This window comes from Lissotriton vulgaris, chromosome 3_1 (assembly GCF_964263255.1).
Source record: "Lissotriton vulgaris chromosome 3_1, aLisVul1.2, whole genome shotgun sequence".
NCBI classification, from domain to species: domain Eukaryota; kingdom Metazoa; phylum Chordata; class Amphibia; order Caudata; family Salamandridae; genus Lissotriton; species Lissotriton vulgaris.
The window spans coordinates 996,774,350-996,797,707 of record NC_141689.1 but is presented as its reverse complement, the minus strand read 5'-3'; the positions used below and the strand labels follow the sequence as shown (position 1 = coordinate 996,797,707).

Genomic DNA, 23,358 nt, shown 5'->3' with positions numbered 1-23,358 from the left:
GGAGGGCACTCAGCTTTTGTTCCCCTTCCAGACACTCACGCCTGCAATACAGAGATCCTTTGCGGAAGGAATGAGGGTTATATCAGACTGGATGGCTCTAAACTGCCTCCAGTGCAATGTAGGCAAGACGGAGGTAATGTTGTTTGGGGAGGCCACGCTTCTGTGGTCCCCAGAATGGTGGCCCCCGGATTTGGGACCAGTACCAACTCCCAAACAGACTGTCAAAAATCTTGGTGTGCGATTGGATAAGGCACTCCTGTTAAAAGAACACACAAACCAAGTAGCAGGATCCTGTTTTCATGTCATCGGACTGCTACGACGTGTCTTTCCTTTCCTACCTGACAACCATAGGAAAACACTGGTTCAGGCATTGGTAATTAGTAGACTGGACTACTGTAATGGCCTGTTCATCTCGGCCAATGAGGAACAACTACAGAGACTGCAAGTAGTCCAGAATACTGCAGCGAGACTTGTTCTCAATGCCCAGCCAAGGACCGCTTCACACCCTCTCCTGGACAAACTCCATTGGTTGCCGGTAAGGCAACGCGTAAAATATAAAATCTGTTGCGTAATACATAAATGCCTGTTTGGTACAGGAACTAAGTATCTGAAGGAAAAATTCAACCCCTATATTCCTGAGCGCACTTTGCGCTCAAGCAGTCAGCAACTGATCCAGGTTCCAAGGATCAGGAAGGCTAGGCAGGGAGGCTGAGCTCTTTCATATAAAGGCCCTATTCTATGGAACTCACTTCCCCACACACTGAAAAAAACTACTAACCTTCTGTCTTTTAGGAAGACCTTAAAAACATTTCTTTTTTCGGCCCCATAAATATAGTAATACACAGTCTACTATAGCTATGCTCAATATTTGGCTTCTCTGGAAAAAGCGTAAGCGCGGAGATACCCCTCCGGGGGTCGATTCCTGCGCTCTATAAGTAAATAAATAAATAAGTAAATAAATAATCTGCTACTCTTGTTTTCATGCAAGTAGCACTTCTAATACTTATGGGGTTTTCTGAAGGCACCAAAGTGGGTAGGTCTTTTAAACAATTGGTCTTACCATGTGTAGCATAATACAAATGGCTTGCTCATGATCTCCGCTGGCTCCTTATACATAAGCTTGCACACCTTAAACTCCTCACCTACACAGCATTCCACAACACAGGCCCTGCCTACTAGAACAGCCCTATTCACTTCCACCATCCTTTCAGACACCTCCGCTATGCTTGTCTCTCACTGGCACATAACCCATGCAGACAGAAAAACAGGGCATGAGGCAGCGCCTTTTTCTACCTGGCCCCTAAAGCCTTTAAAGACCTGCTACAATACATCAAAGGCTCTGCCTCTTTTCTTGACTTTCACAAGAAGCTGAAGACCTGGCTTTTAGAGTATGCCCACCAGGGCTGGCCTCAGACACCTGCTACAGAGCACGTGGATAGACTCATGGCTCATTAGCACACTCATAGCATAATATACCAACACCTATGTCACTGTTGCAGTCTTTCCCAGTGCACCTCCACCAGCTTTCCATTAGATAGGGGTTCAGGGTTCAGGACCCTAAAGAGGAAGTCCTTGTCGGTTGTGTCCATGGTATTTCTTTGCTGAAAGGTCACTGAGGAGGGCACTCAGCTTTTGTTCCCCTTCCAGACACTCACGCCTGCAATACAGAGATCCTTTGCGGAAGGAATGAGGGTTATAGCAGACTGGATGGCTCTAAACTGCCTCCAGTGCAATGTAGGCAAGACGGAGGTAATGTTGTTTGGGGAGGCCACGCTTCTGTGGTCCCCAGAATGGTGGCCCCGGATTTGGGACCAGTACCAACTCCCAAACAGACTGTCAAAAATCTTGGTGTGCGATTGGATAAGGCACTCCTGTTAAAAGAACACACAAACCAAGTAGCAGGATCCTGTTTTCATGTCATCGGACTGCTACGACGTGTCTTTCCTTTCCTACCTGACAACCATAGGAAAACACTGGTTCAGGCATTGGTAATTAGTAGACTGGACTACTGTAATGGCCTGTTCATCTCGGCCAATGAGGAACAACTACAGAGACTGCAAGTAGTCCAGAATACTGCAGCGAGACTTGTTCTCAATGCCCAGCCAAGGACCGCATCACACCCTCTCCTGGACAAACTCCATTGGTTGCCGGTAAGGCAACGCGTAAAATATAAAATCTGTTGCGTAATACATAAATGCCTGTTTGGTACAGGAACTAAGTATCTGAAGGAAAAATTCAACCCCTATATTCCTGAGCGCACTTTGCGCTCAAGCAGTCAGCAACTGATCCAGGTTCCAAGGATCAGGAAGGCTAGGCAGGGAGGCTGAGCTCTTTCATATAAAGGCCCTATTCTATGGAACTCACTTCCCCACACACTGAAAAAAACTACTAACCTTCTGTCTTTTAGGAAGACCTTAAAAACATTTCTTTTTTCGGCCCCATAAATATAGTAATACACAGTCTACTATAGCTATGCTCAATATTTGGCTTCTCTGGAAAAAGCGTAAGCGCGGAGATACCCCTCCGGGGGTCGATTCCTGCGCTCTATAAGTAAATAAATAAATAAATAAATAAATAAATAAATAATCTGCTACTCTGCGTTTTCATGCAAGTAGCACTTCTAATACTTATGGGGTTTTCTGAAGGCACCAAAGTGGGTAGGTCTTTTAAACAATTGGTCTTACCATGTGTAGCATAATACAAATGGCTTGCTCATGATCTCCGCTGGCTCCTTATACATAAGCTTGCACACCTTAAACTCTTCACCTACACAGCATTCCACAACACAGGCCCTGCCTACTAGAACAGCCCTATTCACTTCCACCATCCTTTCAGACACCTCCGCTATGCTTGTCTCTCACTGGCACATAACCCATGCAGACAGAAAAACAGGGCATGAGGCAGCGCCTTTTTCTACCTGGCCCCTAAAGCCTTTAAAGACCTGCTACAATACATCAAAGGCTCTGCCTCTTTTCTTGACTTTCACAAGAAGCTGAAGACCTGGCTTTTAGAGTATGCCCACCAGGGCTGGCCTCAGACACCTGCTACAGAGCACGTGGATAGACTCATGGCTCATTAGCACACTCATAGCATAATATACCAACACCTATGTCACTGTTGCAGTCTTTCCCAGTGCACCTCCACCAGCTTTCCATTAGATATGGGTTCAGGACCCTAAAGAGGAAGTCCTTGTCGGTTGTGTCCATGGTATTTCTTTGCTGAAAGGTCACTGAGGAGGGCACCTTATTATCTGGCCTTTCTCACGGTTAGCGCCTCTCTTGCAGGCCTTTTTGGCATTTTTGTCTACACATGTAACATGGTGCATCGGCAAAAGTGTTCCCTTGTTTACATGAGGTATCATCCCATGCAAATGAGGAAATCCCCACGTTGCCTTGCAAAGATGCTAACTTTGGTCTTGCACAATGAGTATTAGTGAAGTTTTCAACAGAAGGTCTACAGACCACAGAAGAACTCAAATTGGGGGGAAGCATGCACCACAGGTCTCCTTTCTCCAACAGTTGATAGTCTTTATAAGCAGTAATACTATTAAGTGCAATCATTTTCTACTTGCAACAGGCAGATGAAGGCAGTGTCTTTCCTTCCCAAATCCTGAATCTTTTCTTTTCTGGCAGTGAAAATGGAGATGGCCTGGCTTGTTTTGACACTTTATCCTTCCAAGAAATGGATACAGAATACCACCCCAAGCCTCTTCCCTCCGCTCCCTCACATCATACACTCCCTCACAGCAGAGGAACGCCCAAACAATTGAGTTTTTATAGGGACGTTTACTGTATGGGATTGGGGCGCTGTCACCAGCGGGTCCCTTAACTTAACACTGAATGTGATTGACCCATCCAGTGAATCAGCGAGCTAAAGTTGGCAGAAGCTTGCATTAGTGAAATTTGTGTTACATGTTGCTGGATTGACATATTAGTTAATACTAAAAAAGACTAATAGCAGTTTGCAAAGTAAAGTAAAATGTCAAGGCATTTGCAATGTAAACATTTACAATGTAATCATAAGTGCAATTAACTCATTTAAAACATCTGGAAAATCAAAAATGCCTAATGCCGGGTTCATTTAAAACAGGATCTCTACTCCCTAATAGTACAACGTTCCTGTTAATGACAAATAGAAGACATTTTCAAGAGAAAATACTACATCATGATTCACATAGCGAAGAGTTTTACTCATTTAAATGCACTTAAAAAACCAGCTGTACGGTGGACTTTTTTGTATTCCTTAATGCAAGTGTAGCGTGGGAATGCGACATTTTGAGAAGTGTGCCCCTTGAAAATGTTATTCACGCCCCCAAACTCACCCTAAAAGTGCACACAAGTGTTGCTCCATATAATGCAATGAATACGTGTTTTTTTCCAGAACGAAGAGGGAAAGAATATTCCTCTGGGGATATGGAGGAATGGTATTTCGTTCTGGTAAAAAACAATTATTGAATGTGCAAAAGCATATTTCCGCACCATTTACTCATACAGAATTATCCACCTGTTTGAAATTAAGCACATTTGAAAATGTACTATTTTCAGATGTACTTCTGTAATTCTTTGTGACATTTCAAAAAGTCACGCATCTACTTTAGATGTAGGAGTATAGCTACTGGAGAATATTTCCATCTTCCAAAACCTAAACCTGTTTTTTATTTCTATTAATTAGCCCGCTAGAGCACGCTATTAATCCAAGAGGAGCCATTTTGATAAACTTTATGTATTTAAATGAATTGTAACCCCATACCATTGGACATTTTCTGATGGTCCTGTTTTCTTGCTTGTGGTCCTGGATCCATCTCTGCCACAGCTGGGAATAATTTACAAAATTGTGCAATTGACGATTACACTTGGTTGCCAGCAGTTTAGTGTGACATCAGCCAGATGTGTGGAGAGTGCCCGTCAATGTGCCTCTCCACAATCACACTGGTAAGGAAGTTTACACTCGGAAATGGAAGAGATAATTATACTTGGCTTGGCTGGTTCCCTTGGGTGAGTTTAGTAGAGTGAGTCAGAGCGTTAAAAATAATGTTCCTTTGAGGGCAAATGCAAATATGCTCTTTATGAATATTTGAGAAAGCAGCTCTTTGTGGGTTTTGTGTACTTGAGGAACATCAATATATACTTAATTTTCATATATATATTTTTTAGAATTCTTTTTATTAACAGACATCAGCTTATTGATTACCATACAGAGGAAATAATAAGTCAAGCAACATGGAGACACTATGTAAAATCAGTTCATGCAAAATGTCACTTGGAAGATCTAGGGTGAAGGGAGGTCATCACAACTGACAGTGAGGGGCGGCTGACATATGTCCCCATGATAGGAATTCCAAAAGCCACATATGCGGGTCCACTTCTTAGGGCAACCCCGGGCCACATATAATTTTCATAATTTGAAGCAAAAACCCATATCCGCTCATCTCACATGCTTAGTAAACTTTACTTATAGCCTGTTGTCCTATGTTATCTTATATTATATAGATTTGAGGTGCCATGATCTTGCCTGCCTCTTCCGGCTTATATTCTATACATTCTGCACCATGTACCTTGTTAGTAGCCCCCAAGTTCAAATTCCTAAAATAAACATAAATTTCTCCAAGTGTGCCTGGAGAATTTTGATAGTTATGAGTGAGATACATGGGGAAAGAGGATTTCTCCCTCAATTATATTTTATTAAAAAATTGGGGCAAATGCTGCATTTTTAACAACACTGTTTAAAACAACAAGCTCACTCCTGAAGTTTTCCAATATTCTCATGAAGTATCAAGCAAAAACAACCCTTTTCATGAATGTAGAGCAAGGGGTCATAACCTGAAATTTTTATAGAAACATAGGGACTTATTACGATGTCGGTCCAACAAGCGTACAACTGACATCGAAGTGGAAGTGAAACCGCCCTGCTAGTAGTCGACGGTTCCACTCCCAAATTTGCGATCTGACCGCAAGCACAGCGGTCAGAAATATGCCTTTTCCAATTGTAGCTTGTGCCATGCCCTGAAAAAGGGTCTCAGCCGAAGCTGCAATTGGAAAAGGCATATTTTACAAATCCATGCCCCTTGTGCCAGCACCACGTGGGGCCTGGTAAACTGCGCATGGATGTGTGGGGGCACCACATGTGCCCCCCAGGCCCCATAGCTAAGGCCCAGGGGGGACAGGGGGCCTGCTTTTCCTCTGCCATTTCATGGCTGTTGAACCGTCATAAAAATGCAGAGGGAAACGGCATTGTAATCTCTATGATGGTGCCTGAGTAGGCTCCCACCCCAATTGCAGAGATTACTTTCCGTTAGAAAATCAGCGGTCGGTCTCCCTGCCCAGTGCCTCTGACCTCCGCATCAAAATCCTGCAGTAGACCGCTCATGTAGATGTCAGTGGGCCCTTTATTATTTGAAAAGAACTGTAGCACCGGGCTCAGTGCTGATTAACATTAAGGTAGTGCGCACATAATATACAATATACCAACCAATTTAGAAAAAATATTTTTGATTGTGATTGAGTTTTTTGTTGGAAAAAAAAGATATATATATATATATATATAGATTCAAAGATGTCAGTGGACCCGCCATCGATGGCCTGTCAGTAGCCGGTCCACTGACATAGGGATAAGCCCCATAATGTCAGAATATTGCATTTTGTTACTACAATTTACCTAAAAGTTTGTTTAAAAAAGCTATAGGCTTTACAGGCAATTAAACATGTAGCTATGTAATGGAACAAATCTTTCCTTTTTTCCATCCTATATATACACCATCTTTCTCTTTCAATCAGCCCCATATATGTAGATACTAGTCATAGTCTATAACTGAAAATTTACAAAGAAGGGTCAAAATGTGAAATCAAAAGCTTAAAAAGATATCACATTCGGTTCCCATAGCCAGAAAAGTTAACCCAATAATTAGACAAATCTCACAGGCTTTGGGGCTCATATGCTAAGTACTTTTGCTATCGCAAACCTTTCTGTTTGTAAAATCACAGAGTTTGCAAGAGTAAAAGGGCTTTTTTTATATGTACAAATGCTCTTTTACAAGTTGGAAAATTCTTTCCGACTCTAAAATGACTTTTGCAATCCTTTAGAATTGCAAATAGAAGGGGGCATGATCGGGCGCCTCTCTCCTATTTCTGATATGGCAAAGATTGGTTTACGACCATATTAGTATAGGTCGGTTCACCAAATGCTATTCCATTCTTAAAAAGTTAGCTCAAACATTGCAAGCACTTTTGAGTTTACCATTTACACTATCAGACAAAATTAAATATATTTAAAGCTCTACCAAATGTGTACTCTATCGGCCTTATTATGTATCTCGGCGGGCATTTCTGCATACCTAATTAAAATGCGACTGCACATGGTGCAGTCGCAATCTCACATTTTCTTATGGGAGCTTGTGCTGCAGCCGTCAACTGGCCGTAGCACAAGCTCCCATAGAGAAATGGTAGTTTGTGTGAATCCCTGCACTGTGTGGCATTGAGTATGACGTAAAAATCGTCAACGTATACACATGGACATGTCAGACTGTGATTTCAGCGGCCATCTTGTTCCTCTGAAACCTTGCTGTGACAGTCTTGGTTGCAATTACCAAGTTCAGTAGGCATTAGCAAATCATATTGACAGCATATGTAAAAAGCATGCATTGTGGATGGATTAAGAGGGAGAGAAGAAGTTTACATTTTTACTTTTTTTGAATTGCATCATTACTTTCGTATGGGCGATTTTCTTGGGCAGGTTGTGCCAGAGCTATGCAATTACCACAAAAAAGTGACGGTGTCCCCTTGGCTGGCAGCCAGTTCCAGGGGTGAACAGGTAAAGCTGTTCTTTAGAGGTTGTATATCAGGGTATATTGCATATTTTTATTTTGTAGTTATATGGAAACTGTGCTTCAATGTATTTATACAGGAGGCAGAATATCTTGAATATTATGCTGGCTTTTACTAGGCTCCAGAGCTGGATCCTGATGTGGGCGAAGGTTGCTATCATTATGAGATCACAGATTAGTCCACCTATCACGCTTTACACTTTGTGTAGCATATTCATATTTTAGGCTGATGGTGCAATATCATGTATTACTATAACTAGAACTCCCAATACTGTACAGTGATGGTGAAGGTGCTAAAAAAGGGAGGATTTTGCTGAGGAGTTTGAGTCAGTGGAAGAATTCCTGGGCCACTACACTTAGCTATGAATTGGGGGTGAGGTCAGAATTCCATTGCACACCTAACTTTACATTGAATGAGAATACACTCACCAATGCAGACGCACATTGTGCACAGCATATCAACATTTTTGAGGAGGTGTGCTGGACCCAGGGCCAGGATTTCTGTTTTTGTCCCAATTAATTTGAGGTTGTTTTGCCTTATCCATTCCTTAAAGCATTTGAGGTCTTAGCTTCACATTAATTGGTCATGCTAAAGACTTTGAGGTATTGCATGTCATTGATATAGGAACTTATGTAGAGATGAGTTTTTCCATTGCCGTCTTTCTGTGCACTCTTGAAAGAGTGATGTAAAATATGTGCTTTCTTGGTTTGATCACTGCTTGCAGACTGTGGAGGTGGATGCTGAGGTCTGCCATGCCAAATAAGTTTGAACAGTGTAGTGGTACTACTCTGCTGACTGCCCCCTTCATCTGCTATAACAAAGGATTGTCCCCCACATTCAACAGTGAGGTCTCAGGGCAGTGTATGAGTTCAAAAATATATTAGTACATGTTGGGGATGCCATGATACTCAGTTGTCTGAGTTGGCTAGTGATTATTTGTCTGTAAGTTCTATATAAACCTACTATAGCCTAGTTGATGTTATTGTATGCACCATCTAGCTTAGTTCTTTTAGGTGAGATGTGACAAAGAAGTTCTTGGGGGAACTTGGAACTCTGCCATTTAATAGCAGAAGAGGTGGAAGGCAGGGGACACCACATCCTTTCCTGGTCAGGAGCCACAGATGAGTTGGGAACACAAAGTTGGGGTTACTGATGTGAAGTAGAGCACAATCTGAATGGGATTGCTCTGAGGTGTGGATGGTGGGGTAATGTGGATTGTTATTTGATGTTAGTGTTAATAGATCTTCAGGTTTTCTGGGCTTTTTGATGAGCATGCTGTCCAAGGAATTCCTGAGTTTTGGGGATTTCGTTGAGGCTGTACACAGAGGATTATTGCACTTTTTTTCGACCTTGCAAAGTTCGCTTTGGTTGTTCAGCAGCACTGATATTTTATTAGAGAAGTAATTTAGTGAAGATTGTGTAGTGGTATTCTGTGCACCCATGCATGAGGCATAGTCATGAATTTTGTTTGTGCCAGGCATTTTCTAGCCTGTGGTAACCTGATTTCTGGGTGATCTGTAAACCAAGGGTTTCCGTCTTCCTGTTCTTGTTTGCATTTCATAGAGCCACACGTATCTCTACCATATGGGTGCTGCTCTCTGTGAGGGTGGAGAGTAGCTTATTTAGGGTTGGATGGGTTGGGGGAAAGATGTTGTTTAGTTTATCGTTATGGTCAGTCCTAAAATGTCTCAAGAAGTTCTTTTTTGAGTGGACAAGTGTTGTGTATTGGTAGTATTAAATATATAAAGAAGAAATTCTGCATGTTGATCAAGAAACATTTGCATTAGCAGCAAGGGCCCTCTGATAACAAAGAAATAACATTGGCAAGGTGGAAATAAAAACAAACACAACTTACCATTCAAATATCAACTTTCAACATACCATAGAAATTCCTTATCTTTTACCTCCAACATCAGATTGTCATTGACTTAAAAGCTACACAATTTTACCACAAATACTAGGTTTTCATTTTTGCTAAACAATAACCTTTATCCTAAATATCTGCTTAGGATTTTCTTAAAATACACACACTTTCTCTCAGTAACCAGCCTAACATTTTGCATAAAAATAATCTCCCTAAAGTCAAACATGTAATTTTCTATAAATAATTATTTCCCCCCTGAATTCTACTTCTTATACTTTAGAATTGCAAATTAAATGTTCAAAGGCAACCTAGTGAAATTCATAGAGCACTCTCTGTGTTACTGATATACAAGGGATTCATTCAGCTACACTTGCACATGTATGACTATCATATGCCAGAAATACTTACCACGCACCAGTAGTCACCAATAGATGCCAGGATCTCCTATCTTATGACAGGGATGCCTATTAGAAGCCAATGACGGTCACTCTAAACCATGGTTATTTACCATTATGTCTGTGTCATAATTATTGCAAATATAGTTGCCACTAAAACTGGATTAGTCATCAATTTACCTGGGGTGGCAACTGCAATGGAAAGAGCACACATTCCCTGCCTGGGCCACTGCTATGCTGTTGGTACAAAATGTGGATGTTGCCCGCACTATTCCAGTGTCAGTTTCTAAGAACGTTTTAAGCATGCTCACAGAATGCCAATGCTAGCATCATGAAAAACATGCATACCATAACAGCTAAAGTGAATTGAGGGGTAACCCCTATAATGATAAGGGACCTACAATATGCCTGTTTCATTATTGTACCAGATGATATTGAAATCAGGAAGACTATTATGTTAGGGGTGCCCACAGCAGCGGCCCATGCAGCTAAGAGTGGGGGGGGGGGTAGTGTGGGTGGGTGGGGTATGTGATTTCGACAGATGGCGAGGGAAAATGTATTAATTATTAAATGTTCCCCTCGTAGCTGTTTGTCGAATCCACTCCCACTATCCCACTGCTCATACCTGCACGGGCTGCTGCTGGGTGCCTACAGTGAAGCCATGAGGGTACAATATTAAAAGGACCAATGACACCATAGAGCCAAAGATGTCCAGCATAATGCCACATCATTATTATTATTATTATTAAATGAAATTTGTAGAGCGCGCTGACACCATGGGTTTCCTGGCGCTATGGGACATCGAATTCCGGGACTGAGGTAAAGTGCAGAGTTAGCAGGGTGAGGGAAAAAGGAAAGTTTTAAGCAACTTCCTAAAATGAAGGAGGGAGCTGCTTGATTTGATGTTCAGAGGAAGGGAGTTCCAGAGTTTCGGAGGTAAAAAGGCAAATCTTCGTCCACCGAATTTGTGGGTTCTGGTTTTGGGTGTGATAAGTGATTTTTGATAGGTGGAACGGAGGTTGCGGTTTGGACAGTAAGGAATGATAAGGGAACTCAAAAAGACAGGGCTGGGGCAGTTGAGGGCTTTGTACGTGAGACAGCCCAACTTAAAGGCCACCCTTTGTTCAATTGGTAACCAGTGAAGTTTGTGTATCATTGGTTTGGCAGATTGCCATTTGGGAGATTTAAAGATGCTCCGGGCCGCCTGATTTTGGACCACCTGAAGGCGGTGGAGGAGAGTTTTTGAAAGTCCATGATAGATAGAGTTGGAAAAGTCCAAACGGGAAAGCACAAGAGAGATGATAACCTGGGTCAGGGCAGGTGTGGGAAGCAGATGGCTGACCTTCCGGATTTTCCTGAGCTGGAAGGAGCAGGATGAGATCACGGAGCCGATATGAGGTCGGAGGGAGAGTTCGGCGTCAATAGTTACGCCGAGGCTTTTTACAGAGGTGGAAGGGATCGGCGAGGGGCCCAGTTCGGAAGGCCAGAACTGGGTTCCCCAGGAAGAAAAGCTGGAGCCCGGGAGGAGGAGCTCGGTTTTCCCGGGGTTTAGCTTCAACTGGTCGGAGTTCATCCAATCTTGGATATGGAGCATAGCAGAGTGAAAATTGTCTATTGCATTGGGAGAATTGAGTGGAAAAATAATCAGCAAATCGTCGGCGTAGTTAAAAACTGTAATGTCCCAGTTACGGAGTGAATGGAGTAGGGGCCGGAGGTACAGATTGAACAGGAGGGGAGACAGGGAGGATCCCTTGGGGACTCCGCAGGTTGTGGGGGTCTTGGGAGCTGTGTAGGGGCCCAGGCGGACGGCTTGGGATCTGTCAGATAGAAAAGAGCAGATCCAGTTGAGGGCGGAGCCCTGGATGCCAGCCTGTTCGACACGGTTGAGCAAGATGTTATGGTCAACCGTGTCGAACGCGGCCGAGAGGTCCAGGAGAACGACAGCCTGGGGGGTTCCTGAGTCGGCATTTCTCCTTAGTGTGTCGAGGACAGCTAGGATGACGGCTTCAGTAGAGAATGACGGCCTGAAGCCGGCCTGATTAGGCTCCAGATAACCAGAGGACTCAATGAAATTGAAGAGGCAACTGGTGACATGTGCTTCGAGGAGTTTAGAGAAGTAAGGCAGAAGCGATATAGGGCGATAATTGGAGAGTTCCGCTGGGTCCGCGCCTGGTTTTTTTAATAGTGGGACAAGGATGGCTTCTTTGAAGGATCTCGGGACAGTTCCTGTGCTGAGTGAGCTGTTCAAGAGAGGTAGTATGCATTCAGGTAAGGAGTGACATACTGTGCGCAGGACTGAGGGTAGGCAGCCATCGTTTGGGGAACCTGATTTTAACCGGGATGCGAGCTGTACTAGGGAGATCGGATTGATGGGGGGAATTCAGTGAAAACAGAAGGGTTGTTGAAAGAAGATTCCAGGGGGGCGATCTGAGGGGTGGTGGAGATCGATGCCTTAATTTTGTTGATTTTTTGGACGAAAAAAAGGTTGAGGGCGTCGCAGGTTTCTTGGGTGGGAGTCTGGCCTGGGAGGGTTCTGTCGTCAGATGTCAGTTCATTCATAATTTTAAAAATTTCTTTGGATTTGTTGTCCGAGGAAGAGATTCTGTCCGAGAAGTGAGTAGATTTGGCAGAAACTATGGCAATTTTATAGTCTCTGCGAGCTGAGGTATATTGTAATCTAGCTGTTTCGGAGTAGTTACGTCTCCATGCCCTTTCTGATTGACGTACCTTCAGTTTCAGTTTTTTGAGGTCATCCGAAAACCATCTGTGGGAGTTTTGATGTCTGGTCGGGGGAAATTTGGTAAGGGGGCGAATTTGTCACTGGCTGACTGCAGCCAGAGGGAGATGTCATTTTCTAGTATGTCCACGTTGGTGGATGGGATAGGGGCAGGGAGGGTGTCTGATAGGTTCGCGAGAAATCCTTCCGCATCATAAGCGTTCCATTTGCGAGACAGACCTCCGGCCATCAGCGGGATGGGGGGTTTGCCACTGATCGTGAGAGTGGTGTCTATTAAATGGTGGTCTGACCAGGTGCAGGGTGAAACGGAGGGGGGGGATAGAGTGAGGTTTTGGGTCCATATTTGGTCTAGAATATGGCCCTTGATGTGTGTGGGCAGAGTAATTTGTTGGGACAGATTGAGACTAGTGAGGGCCTTGAAGACCTCCGAGGCATGGGGCCCGGCATTGATGTCATTGAACCAGTAATTTAAATCACCAAATAGTGCGAAACTGGGATGGGAAGTGAGGAGATTGATCAACTGATCAGACAAAGTGGCCGCGAAAGTTGGCATCGGTTGAGGGGGGAGGTAGAGAAGAAGGAAAGTTAAGGCCCCGCTATCCATGTTTAAGCTGAAGATGAGATTGTCGGCTCCCAGGAGGGAGATGGATGAGGTGGAAGTGGAGTTCAGATGTTTGGAAATTATGGCCGCAACCCCACCCCCCGGGCGGTTTCCCGGTCGATCAGCGCGGAGGATGTAGTAGTCCGGGGGAGGGCTGCCAGAATGTCAGGGAGTGAGTCCGCTGTCAGCCAGGTTTCAGTCAGCAGGAGGACGTCGGGTTTTTCATTAGAAAGGAGGATGAAGATGTCGGCGTGATGTTTTACTAAGGATCGGGTATTTAGGTAGAGGACTCTGATGGTGGTGTTGCTCTGAGTAGACTGACTAGGAGGTGTGCCCACATTGGTGGAATGCCGATGTGGATGGACAATGTCAGCCGTGAGGGTGCGTCTGATGGTGGAAGGGGAGGGTGTGAGGTTGGGAGACTGTAAGTCCCGCAGGGAAGTGGCTGAATATGTGATGATATGGCCAGCCTGGCTGGCCCCAGGGCCCGGTCTGGCGTGGACGGGTGCAGACGGGCTTGCCTTAGGCGCGCCCGCTGCGCTCGTCCGCTGCGCTTCCTGAAATGGCACATTTTTATGGGTGTTGGAAGACGGCAAAGGGAGGGTGTGGCCTAAAAAGGGGCGTGGCCAGCGATCTCGCCGGTGATGGCGGCGGGGTGTTTTCCTTTCCCCAGAGTCCCGTGACAGCGCTCGGTCCATTATGCCACTGAGAAGTCATGAATATGGCCTAATTTAACTTATCAGAGACATGCATTTATAAGCAGCCCCTACACACTTATACAAAAACAGACACACACTACACACATAGGCAGAGACACACGTATACATATGCATGCTCACACACACATATATTCATTCAAACTTATATACATTCACACATGCAGTCACAAAACCCTTTCCTCCCGGCCCTCCCACTCATATACCAGCATATCAATTCCACATTGTTAGTGGCTTTGTGCCTCTCTGTCTGTCCTCAAAGGGCTCCAATACAACAAATTGTCTTGCACTACAAAGCAACAGCTTTCACATGCAGACAAATATACACAGCCACATGATTAATCAAACACACACAAGCAAATATGAACATATACATACTCAATGCTATTTGATCCATGGCCTCAGAACGAAATCAATAGTACAAAGAGATTCTATCAATGTGTAATGGTGATATTTTTATTTAGATTTGATATGTTCAGGGAAAAAACTAAACTCTCTCTTATACAGTGGAAAGATGAGAGAATTTATGTGCTTTTTAAAATACCCCTCACACCCTCAAAAAATCCAGTAGTGTCATGCTTCATCATAGGGGTCTTCCCGTCCCTCTACGGGGCGGGGCGTGCTACGACCTACGGACTACGCAGGAGCACTAGGTATTCATGACAAAGGCTATGTGATAGGTGCAGGGTGTCAGTAAAGTGTAGGGACCTAACTAGTGAGTGAGATAAAAAAGGAAAAAATTAAAAATTCCCTGGCTAGTAGAAAAAATAATTTATTCACTTCTCTGGCTGGGAATATTAAGAAGGGGGTTTTGTGGTAGAGCAATTAGCTTGCTACCTGGTCAACATGTTTTGTAGGCAGTCCCCTACTGCCTACTCATCAGGACCTTCTAATGGTCCCTACTGGGAAATTCTCAGTTTGTAAGATGGTAAGCCTATTGTCCAACAAACTGGCAGCAAAAATCGGCTGCTAGTTTGGACTATAGGGCATGAGCTGGCCCAGTTGAAAACATAATAGTAACTCAAATTGTAGTCAAAAATATTGACCTATTGCGGTCTTAGTTCAACACAAGTTTCATGCCCCATGAGCCGGCAGACGAAGGGTTTTCCTCTTGGTCGAATTTACCGCTTGAGTTCAATGCCTCGTTCCTACCCTTGTGCCGCTCCGTGGATCCATGGAGCATGAAACTTGTGTTGAACTAAGACCGCAATAGGTCAATATTTTTGACTACAATTTGAGATACTATTATGTCAATCAATAGTATACATGTTTTAAATTTATGGGGACTTTGGGCTACTTTTTCTTCATGGAAGTGATGTGAGGGGACATCTACTCCTGGGTACAGTGTTTAATTTGAGCCATTGGTTGCTGGTGGGGGCCACCAGCACGTTTGTAGACCGGCATATATTTTTCCACAGCAGATATTAACTGACACCCGGAATAGGAAAAACATTCACATCAGAAAGACAGAGGACAAGAATGTGGAAAAAATGTCACAAACGGAGAAAAAAGGGACCGGCAAGAGTGAGATAAATGTGCAGGGAGAGTTTGGTAGTGGATTACAAAGCTTGGAGTTTATTGAAAACTACTGAGCCTCTGTATTCTGCCGCCGACATTTAATTGCACAAAGGAGATTCGTGCACAACACTCTTTCTTTTACAAATTAAGCACGGCCTGGGTCACAGGGCATCATCATCAGGAGAAGCAAGCTCCATGGCACAGGCAAACACTTTAACTGGCACAGTATGACTAAAGTCATGCAATATGAACAGTCGAGGATTTCTTTGCTCTAGTTCTCCTTAGCAGGAGGACAGGACCAATGAAACAGTGGGTCTGACTCTACTAACCCCACCATTTCCTAATCTATCATTGGCTGGGGTTGGCTCCACCCCAGACCGTGAGAAGATTGCTCTAGGTATGTAACATTATATTTGCATTATTCAAGCAGTAGTCTACAACAGATTGGGTGATGACAGATACCTTCAGAAAACAGGTGCCCAGATTAACAAAAACCTCTTGAAATATAAACATAAATGACAACATATAAAGTTGATACCTGTGTGGCATGTAAGAGAGCATAAAAGATTACTAGTAAAACACATCTTTGCTTACTCATCAATGTATCTGTGAATCACACTCTGCGTGTGAATAGTGCTCACATCAGAATACCCTAGACACAGTTAGGTCCCACTTACGGATGTGCATTTGCACTGTTTTGCACTTTCTTAATGATCACGGTGAGGCACAACATTTTTCAATCTCATAGCTCATCTTCCTCTGGAAAAATCTTAGACTAGCCACTGTCCTAAATGTCTTTGTACTTACCGATCTTTATCAACCTTAATATTGCCATTTTGAATTTGAATTGCAAGACACAGTTCCGTGCCAATTCACAAAGGCAAGTGAGAATACATAAAAGAGTACTCCTGTAGTATTTTTTTCGCGCGCGTACATTGCCTTGTAAATTGGCCCCAAAACATCCAAAATGGAAATAAAATGTGAATATTCCAAAACTGTGCATACACTTTTGGAACAAACAGAAAGGACATTACTAATAGTGACCTGACCATTTCAGGGTCGAACGAAAAAGGCATGTAAGTGTACGTAAAAGAGTACTCCTGTAGCCTCTCCTCCGGTGGCTCATATATACCTTTGTCAATCAGCCCCTTCAATAAGAATAAAAGAGGAATATTAGGGTAATTTTCAGATAGAACAAATAGAAAAGACTATGCCCACTTTGCACTTTTACTAATAGGGAGTTTGGACGTTTCAGTCAGCTTCACAAAGGCGTCTAAGCTTCTTTAAAGAAGTAACCCTGTAGTACTTCTTCACTCATACATGCTTTAATTTATCTGCTCCTATGTATTTTATATTCTTAGCCACTGCTTAATTTAGCAGAAACCATTGGATTTGGTTTATTTAATGTTTTTTTTTTTTATTTAATGTCGTCCTCATTCAGTTTCTGTTAATTCCACTTATTTCAGGCACATACTTCAGCTGCTGAATCACATACTATCATTCGCAGTGGCAAGAGAGGAGAAAGTGATAAAAATGGGAAAAATGAGAAAAACTGGAGCAGAATAGCGTTTAATACATCGATTGTGTGCATCTGCACGGCGACAATGCAGCAGTAGCATAGCAATGGGGTTTGGGGGTGCGGTTCGCCCCGGGTGGCGCGAGTTTTGGGAGCAGCTGCCTCGGCCCCACTCTTACCTGTGGCCCTCATGGGGCAGCAAACACAGGGGCCGGCACAGGTGGCAAAATGTCTAGCAGTAGAGGATCAATAAGCTTTGTAGAGTTTAGAGTTGGTTAGTTACTATCTGTACGAGAAGCTCAGGTACATTCAGCATGGTTGGACTATATGTGGGTCAAAACATTCAAATAAATCTTTAAACCATACACATTAAAGCCCGTTAGTTATGTTTCTAGTATATAAGGTGTATTTTTGTATTTTATATATGTTTTTTTAATGTCATGCTGCCACTATTCAAGCCAAGTGGTTCCATGCACACCCAAATTCCAATTTAGACACTAATGAGCCTCTGTGTTTATTATGTAACTGTAGTTGGTCTAAATTGTGAAAACTGTAATTCCATAATTTGTGCGCTATAAATGTAAGTAAATTCGTTATTCTTTTTCACTGTGAGACAGAACCCCTTTGAAAAGCATTGCTTTCTGACTCCAATTTTGCAGCCTCCCTTTGATCAAAATAAACATTATGCCCACTTCTTGTTATCCCGCTGTGTCCCATGCATGTTTACATGTGGATAGCTTCAATTTATTTGACATAAATTGCTTATTATATTGCTTTATTAAAATGAGCTGCAAACAGTAGGGTAACCAAGCAACCAATCTTTCTCTCCTTAAATTATTTTTTATGCTTCCCGAACTTGGCAATTTTTTCTGACTTTTCATTATATTTTCTTGTACATGTGCAGGCATTTTCTCATGAACTCACAGGTGTATATAGTAATGCTCTGATTATTTCATGGAAGTTATCATTACGCAGAGTCGTACCCCCTTGACCATTTGGATGGATTTGTTTGGGAGGGAATGTGAAGCAACCATGCCACAAGACCCCTACATTTAAAACTACAACTTTTGACCTGTGTCCTCAAACAATATCTAACTGACCCTCACCATGAAATCCAGCTTCTGATTATCAATCAGAAGCAAAATGGTTGTAGAAGTAATCACACTAGAGGGTGTGGTGAAGTGAAACGATGGTTGTGACTAGGAGTTGTAAGACCCACAACTGTATTGCAGGGTTTCCTGTACTCCATGAATCCAATACCTTAAAACTGCTTGCAATTCACCCAGACCTGAATATCAAGCACCATTCTGAAGATTAACTTCACAGAATTGCTGCTGTTCACCAAGAACAAAAAGCAAGCATTGACAATGTGAATTATCTGCTTTAACGGAAAGTTGTCAGGGAATGTGAAATATTACAGATAAATAGCATGGGGATGGATATGTATCAGAGCAGAAGCAAACAACTGTAGAATAATATTGGTTAAGGGTAAAACGTCAGTTGACATTTGTACTTTTAAGCCAGACCTAAACATTGATGTAGGCTTATGACTGCCATCTTCCCATCTGTGCTACTGCCAGCGAAACACACCCTAAATTATCTAATTGTTTAACACACTTTAATAGCATTACAAAGTTGTGTCTTGTCTGTGCAAGTTCAAATTCAGTTAGCTGGATAAATAAACAAAATGATCACATCTGCTTGGAAGGCAGGCATTGTTTTTGAGGGAGCACACACATTCTGCCCAATCAAAACATGTACTCCTGGATTTCAACATGTGGGTGGAATCAAAGCTCCTCTCAAGTGTCTCACATAATTATCTGGCAATAGTTGTAATAACTAGTCCAAACCTCACTCAACAACATAAACCTGGATGGATTGAACTCTAACTTTGACCTTAAGCCATGTTTCTCAGCTTCAACTTATAAACCAGTATCACCCTCAGAGAACATATCGCCAAGGAAGCTAACATGGTCTGGTATCATGATTTCCTACTAAAGAAAGTTAAACTATAATAGAAAGCAACTTCAGAACTATTGTTAAAGCTCTCTTACCCTTGCTTCTGGATAGTCTGGATAACTTCCTTTTATTCGGAGATTTTAACCATCATGCTGAGATTCTGTCCGATACTCACACCAACACTCTCATCTCGGAAATAAACACCTTGGGTCTTAATAAGATGGTAGTCGGCCCCACCCATCTAGCAGGTTACACACCTGACCTCTTAATCACCAACTCGCCCCTCATCAAGGTAGAGTCCCCAATACCAGTCCTCTGGTCAGACCATACAATATTAAAATTCTCCCTACAGATAACCTCCGCTCCAAACAATGCACATAAAGAACCAATACTGAGTAGGCCATAGAGCAAAGTTAACCTAGCCACTTTCTCTCCCCATTTCATCAACCCCCCTGCCTGATACAGTCAACCCTGACTCTACAGTCGAGTCTTTAGAGGTAGCAATCAGTCAGGCCCTAGATATAATTGCCCCTTTACCCTTTAACAAAAGACAAATGTCACCACAAATCATCACCTTGGTTAACCACCAATCTAAAAACATGACAAGCTCGCCACTAGAAATGCAGAATGTAAGTGGAGGCACTCTAAAAGTGCAGATGATAGACAGGCTTACAAATCTATGCACAGATGTTATCTTGACCATATAGCCATGGCCAAAAAACATATTTAGGCATCAGAATAAATCAGGCCTTCAATTCCGTATCTCATGCCGGCCTAAACAGCCTACATCACAAGAGTGGGTGGGCACTCTGCCCTCCTTTTTCGTGGATAAAATTAACATCATCCACTGTCTCTTCCCCAACAAGGCTGTTAAACCACAACGCCAGGGCAGGCAAACCACCCCATGAACTCCACTCTCCTTAATGAATTCACAGAATTCACCCAAGAGGATGTTAGAACAGCCCTCTGTAGGGTCAAATCCGGCTCCCCCACAGACCCAATCTCCCCTCACGTTCTGTCAAAAATTGCGCCGTCCCTCCTTTCTGGACTCACCAAGCTTCTCAATCCATCTTTATCACACGGTACCGTTCCTATAAGGTGGAAGGCGGCCATGGTCACACCCATGTTGAAATAGTCCTCCTTGGACCCAAGCAGCCTAACAATTACTGGCCCATCTCCCTCCTCCTTTTCTTTGTGAAGGTCCTAGAGTCACTTAATAATAAAAAACTCACCACCCACCTGGAGAACAACCTATTGGACCCTCTCAATCTGGTTTTCGGGCTTTGCATAGTACCGAAACCGCTCTGCTGAAAATAGTAGATAATGTAAGGCTCTCCCTTGATGCCAGACAATCAGCCATTCTGGTCCTTCTCTATCTGTCGGCTGCCTTCGACACCATCTCCCACAGCACTCTCTTTAATCGTCTGTTGGAGTTGGTTGTCAGGGGCACCGCACTGGACTGGCTCAGAACCTACCTGACGAACCGAACCTCGAAAGTCCGCTTGGGTACCTTCATTCCCAGCAGCCAACCCATAGACAAGGGTGTCCCCCAGGGCAATATCTTGATCTCCACTCTCTTCAAACTGTACATGGCATCACTGGCCAGCGTAATTAAATCCCACAGCTTTGACACAGTATCGTACGCAGTTGATACACAGCTATTAAGCACGCTAGGACCTGACCCAACCGACAGGTGGCCTACCAATCATGGCACATGTCCTCCACCTAAGCTGGCAGCCCGTAACCTAGGATTGCTAATTGACAATCATCTTTCTATGTCTGATCATGTCAATCACATGGGCATTTTTTGTTACGGACTTATGCGCAACCTCCGTAAGATCTTTAAATGGGTTCCACTGTCATCCCGAATACCGCTGGTGCAAGGATTAATCATCAGCCGGTTAGACTACTCCAATGCCCTTTTGGCTTGCATCAGCGAAGAGCATCTAACAAAACTCCAGGTTCATCAAAAAGCCAGACTGGTATCAAATCTACCAGCTTGATCCCCCTCGACACCTAGTCTGAGAGCTCTTTACTGGCTCCCCTTCCGTAAACGTATAACATTCAAGCTCAACTGCCTGGTCCACAAAACCCACTATGGATTCGGCCCTCACTACTTTTCTAATAAGTTGATTAGGTACAACCCCTCCAGAACTCTTCAATCAGCTAATAAATATCTTCTCACCCCACTTAAGATCCGTACAGCCAGGAATGGCGGAAGATCTTTTTCTTATTTTGCCCCTACACGCTGGAACTCACTGCCCCAACATCTACGTATCGAGACTGATCACAGAACGTTCCATAAGACTCTCAAAACCTGGCTGTTCTGAGTTCTCCCTTCTCTTTCGTAAGCCCCTCTCCTCTTCTCCTCCACTGTTCCTGTGACAGGCTAGCGCTTTGAGTCCTTCGGGTGATACATGCGCTCAACAAAAACCTTATAACATAACATAGTGGTAATATCTTGCTCCCTGATCTCCCAGAATCCACTGACCTTCCCTAAGTTCATCCTTTGTCCAACAGCATGACTCCACAGGGCCAGAAGAAATGTGACAACATTACTTGACCCCAATGAAACTGCACTGCCTGCCCATGCCAGCCTTCACCATCTTCAAAATTAGCTACATTACCCACAAACCCCTCATGATTGACACTGCTGCATATGTGGTGGACCACAGACAAAGAAGTAGAAAAAATGAAAAATCAAGGAACAGAATGTATCCGTCCATTCACCCAGAAATTGTAACAGCATCCATATATCCATCAGGACTGCTACAACTCTGAAACAATTTAGGAAAGAGCTGAAAAGACACTTCTTAAAGTAACACTACATCATAATGCAGTAACAGTCCATTCATGCACTTTGGAACCAGCAATCCCCTACAAGCAAAAGTTGACTTCGTCTTTTTTTTTTACTTGGTCTGTGTACAGTCCAGCACTACCTTTTGGCAAGGTTTATGCTTTAGATATGTCACATACTTGCAGGAATGTGGTGAAGTGAAACGTGGTAATATCAGATATGATATTTGATATGTGAATGTTACTAAAGCAATAATTCCTGAATCTGAGCTGTCACACTCTCCCTGAAAAGAAAGAAACTAAGGAATTTTAATTAATGGCTCCAGAATATATTTGTCAAAATATTTATGTGACAGTAATATTGTTTCCTTAGTATTGTGTACAAAAATATAGCCTTTTTGTAGTTAGTAATAGAAAGTCTACTGCAAATGAAAATATTTATTCACAAGCAATTATGTCAGACGTTATTTCTGTACATGATATTCTAACATACAACTGATATTCAAGATTCTTGATAACTGAGATGTTTGAAATGAAATTACTATCACAAAATAACTACTCCAGCTCAGCAACAATATGCACAAATATATGTCATTCTTCTATGTTATGTATGTCCGAGGAATAAGCTCTCGAAAATGAAACAGATTACTTATTTGAGCTCTGATTCACAGTGTTCTTTCTCCCCTGGGGCAGAGATAAATCTCACTATGGTAAAGTGTAGAAAACATTCTCCTATGCTTTACTATACAGAGATCTCCGCCACCAGGGAAGAGATCCCGCAATGGTGAGTCAATAAAAATGTAAAAAAAGTTGATTAAACTTGGGAAAAATCAGAAAAATGTTTTTATACTAAATATTAATGTAAAATAATGTTATATATTTATTTCAAATGCAAAACAAAATAAAAAGGCTACAGCACTATTAAGTTGATTTTGCACTGAATATTAAATTAACTTAAATACATTAAATTAAATTTAAATTATTTTTTAAAGATTGATAAACAGGAAACACCTTGTATAATAATTGATTGAAAGTGACACACAAAATTAATTAAAACACATGCATATCTAATTTAGTTAAACGGTTTCTTATGTTAATTTTAAATTCAAAAAGGGTATTAAAATATGTTAATATTTGCAAACAAAAACGTTCTTTCACCTCAGCTTATTCCTGGAAATGGGGAATTTCAGACAATGATAGAGGAAAAATGTCTGAAAAGAATTACACAGAATTCCGCTAAAAGATCTTCACCTAGAATGCATTTTTTTTTACTTGGTGTAAACCTGTTCAAAAAGTTTTGAGGAATTAAGGTTACAAAAATAAAGATATCAGGATGGTTGGTCCTGCTATTGTCCCCCAGGAGTCCTACTGGAACAAGAACTTTAAAATTAGGGCGATCTGATTGATCTGAAGGGCTTTTTTCCTGCTGTCCATCT

At 42.6% G+C, this 23,358-nt stretch overlaps 1 protein-coding gene across 21 annotated transcripts in view; it reads left to right on the top strand.

Moving 5' to 3' along the window:
- Positions 1 to 23,358, top strand: part of PTPRD (protein tyrosine phosphatase receptor type D) — a 2,576,377-nt gene that overhangs the window by 2,459,546 nt on the left and 93,473 nt on the right. The window lies entirely within an intron of this gene.